Source organism: Octopus bimaculoides, chromosome 23 (assembly GCF_001194135.2).
Source record: "Octopus bimaculoides isolate UCB-OBI-ISO-001 chromosome 23, ASM119413v2, whole genome shotgun sequence".
NCBI lineage: Eukaryota > Metazoa > Mollusca > Cephalopoda > Octopoda > Octopodidae > Octopus > Octopus bimaculoides.
Window position 1 is genome coordinate 23,459,026 of NC_069003.1, and position 4,068 is coordinate 23,463,093.

The following is a 4,068-nucleotide window of genomic DNA, read 5'->3' on the forward strand; positions in this document are numbered from 1 at the left end:
GGGGTGGAGGGGTCAGAGAACTTAATTAACCTATACTGTATGTTGTTCTTCTAATGTGTTAGTTCTTACTCTGAAGAGAATGGTAGCTCAAGAGTAGTGGCTTCAGCTTTGAATAAACTTCACATGTATTGAGTACTCTGTTATTTTCTCTTGTAAATCTAAATTCATCATCATCATGATCATCATCATCATCATCATCATCATCGTTTAACGTCCGCTTTCCATGCTAGCATGGGTTGGACGATTTGACTGAGGACTGGTGAAACCGGATGGCTACACCAGGCTCCAATCTGATTTGGCAGGGTTTCTACAGCTGGATGCCCTTCCTAACGCCAACCGCTCCGAGAGTGTAGTGGGTGCTTTTATGTGCCACCGGCACGAAGGCCAGTCAGGCGGTACTGGCAACGGCCATGCTCGAAATGGTGTATTTTACGTGCTACCTGCACAGGAGCCAGTCCTGCGGCACATATTCTTTTATTCTTTTATTATTTTATTTGTTTCAGTCATTTGATGGTGGCCATACTGGGCTACTGCTTTGAAGAGTTCTAGTCGACCAAATTGACCCAGGGCTTATTATTTATAACCAAGTAATTATTCTGTTGTCTCTTTTACTGAACTGCTAAGTTACTGGGACTTTACTTCATCAGTTGTGAAGTAGTGATGTGGGGTCAAACATGGACACAAAGACACACAGACACCTACATATATACATACATATGTTGTTGCTGTTGTTTGTTCCTTCTCGGGCCATGCCTGGCTCATAAGGGCCGGTTTCCTGGTTTCGTTGGCGTACAGGTTCCCCACCTGGATGGGGCGCCAGTCCATCACAGGTGAGCTGCTAGATGCAGGAGGAAAATGTGAGAGAAAGCTGTGGCAGAAGAGTCAGCAAAAGTTCTCGATTACCTTCTGCCGGAGCCACGTGGAGCTTAGGTGTTTCACCCATAAACACACACATCGCCCGATCTGAAATTCAAACCCATGATCCCTCGACCATGAGTCTGCTGCTCTGAACACTAGGCCATGTGCCTCCACTACATACATACATACATACATACATATGAGAGAAACTAAAAGTAGTTGATAGTTTCTGCTACCTAGGTGACCAAGTTCGTAGTGGGGGTGGATGCTCAGAGAGTGTTACCACTAGAATAAGAATAGCCTTTAGAAAGCTTCTACCCCTACTGGTGACAAAGGGTCTCATGCTCAGAGTGAAAGGTAGCTTGTATGATGCATGGGTGCAAACTGCCATCCTTCAGGGCAGTGAAACATGGGCCGTAACTGTGGAGGACTTGCGTAGGCTGGAAAGAAATGAAGTTAGTATGATCTGCTGGATGTGTAATGTCAGTGTGCACACATGACAGAGTGTAAGCGCCCTGAGAGAAATGTTAGACATAAGAAACATCGGATGTGGCATACAAGAGAGATGTTTGCGCTGGTATGGTCATGTACGATGGATGGATGAGAAGAGCTGTGTGAAGAAGTGCCACTCCCAAACAGTGGAAGGAATCCGAGGTAGAGGTAGACCCAGGAAGACGGGATGAGGTGGTCAAGCATCACCTTCTAACGTTGAGTCGCACAGAGGCAATGACTTGTGACCAAGACCTCCAGAGATATGGTGTGACTGCGAAGACCCGACAAATAGCTGAATGACCTGTTTAATCCTGGAAAGCAGATTGAGAAACACAAGTTGGCAGTCTGCTTTGATTTTATATAGAAACCCACGAAAGAATGAGAAGAATAAACCTGGAAGGTTTACTAATATCAAAATACAGACCTAAGCAATATGTTTGTGGATGATTAAGGGGTTAGGTGGGTGCTGATAAAGGGGCAAAAACTCATGGAATATGTCATATACGCCCATTACCCTTTTTTCAGCTTTGATATCATTACAACGTGAATATGAAATTTTTGGTTATCCATTTCAAATGTCAACAAAGGGTAACCAGAATGAAAGATAAATCTATTTTTAGTCAGGAACAAAGAAGAGATGCAATACGATTTCATGCAACAATAAAGTTTTAACTGTCCTACGTTTCAAGTGTGTTTAATGAAGTATTAAAAGATTTAGCTTAAAAATACTGAGAACTTTCCGGACAACCTGATATATATATAAGAGCAGGAGTGGCTGTGTGGTAAGAAGCTCGCTTCCTAACCACATGGTTCTGGATTCAGTCCCACTGCATGGCACCTTGGGCAAGTGTCTTCTACTATAGCTTTGGGCTGACGAAAGCCTTGTGAGTGGATTTGGTAGACGGAAACTGAAAGAAGCCTGCCGTATATATATATAAATATATATATATATATATATATATGTATGTATGTATTTGTGTGTCTTTGTGTGCATACATATATATATATATATATAATTATTTTCAGGATCCAGTAGAATTGAGGCATTTTGATTATAGGGACACCATGATAGAATCAAGGACAGCATACTCATGTATCAACAGTTTGTATGGAGGTCACGTATTTGCTAGAATATATACAGATTTGTCTTTTTAGTTATACATTAATTTACCAGAAGAAAGCTTTTTTTTTTTTTACATGATGTAATTGAGTTGTTCATCAATAAAAAATATGTCTGAAACAATTGTAGTGAAACAATTGTAGCCCATTTGTGCTATTTTATATACACACACACACATATATTTGTATGTGTGTGTGCGTGAGTGTTTATTTATATAGTGAGTACCTCTTTGTTCTCTCTCTGATCATGAAGGATTTCTTTGAAGCCACTCAAGAAATGCCCATCCCTGTTGATTTATAACATTGATGCACAGATTTTAATATTGATTTACTTTCTCAACCAGACAGCTGTTTGAATATATAGACTAATTAATAAATCCAACTTCAAAATTGATTTCATCAATTGATACAGAAAAACTATCATCTCTCCCCTTCCTTTTATTTACATGTATAACAGACCTTCTTCCTACAAGAATATGAACCCCTCCCCCATTTTGTCTGTCTCTATATATAGATGAATATATTCATGTTTTTCTCAGAAATGTATTCATTATCTCATGATGAAATGACTATGGGTGTTATGTTATATACTCAATATTACATAATTATTACATAATCATTGCTTATATTCATGTTTTCCAACTTGTTAAATGATGTATTTGACCTGTACATTGTTGAAACAGCTGTAACCAAGGAATAATAAGTGTGATACCAGTACTTATATTCCTTTGCTTGTGTGCTTGTGTATACATACACATACACACATCACATCACATCAAACAAATAAGAGATATGAGGTCAGAGAATATATATTTATTCTCTTAGCTTACAGCTGTTTCATAATTATGCTAGTTATATAATAGACATTGCATGAACATTCACACATATATAAATATATACCTACACCCATACATAGAATATAAATATAAATTTGCTGTAATTTAACTAACAGACAAATCGTCAGCGCTTCATGATAGTTCATGAAACATTCTGAAAATGATTGTTTTAGTAACATTTCAGCAAATTTATATGTATGAGTGTACATATACAAGAGTGTGTTGAAAAGTTCTTGGCCTTGGGTGAAAGAAAATACAAGAACATCAGTTAATTATGATTTTATTCAACATATTCCACTCTCAGATTCACATACCTATTGCAGTGTTCCTTCAGTTTAACTAGGTCCTGTAAAAGAACTCAGAGGGTTGCGCCTCCAACCAAGCCTTTCACAATACCTTTAAAGTCCAGAACTTTTCAGCACCCCCTCGTATATTTATATATACATATATAAACATGTAAATGATGATGTAATGTCTGTTATATAATTATGAAACAGCTGTAAAATAATGGAATAAGTGTCTCTTCTCTCACTTCACTTCTCTTCTCTATTCAGTGTATATACATACTCTTTACCATTGTAATTCTTGGATTTGCAGAATAACACTAAGGTACATCCTAACCTTAATTAATCACAGTCCTTCTTGTTAGTCATACCTTTGTCAGAGAGCTTAATACGAGCTCTGTTTGATTCTTTGAATCCCTATTTTTATTATATATATATAAATATATATATATATATATATATATATATATATATATATA

The 4,068-nt window shown here is 37.5% G+C and overlaps 1 protein-coding gene across 1 annotated transcript in view; it reads left to right on the forward strand.

Moving 5' to 3' along the window:
• Nucleotides 1-4,068, forward strand: part of LOC106877829 (uncharacterized) — a 201,270-nt gene that overhangs the window by 196,135 nt on the left and 1,067 nt on the right. The window lies entirely within an intron of this gene.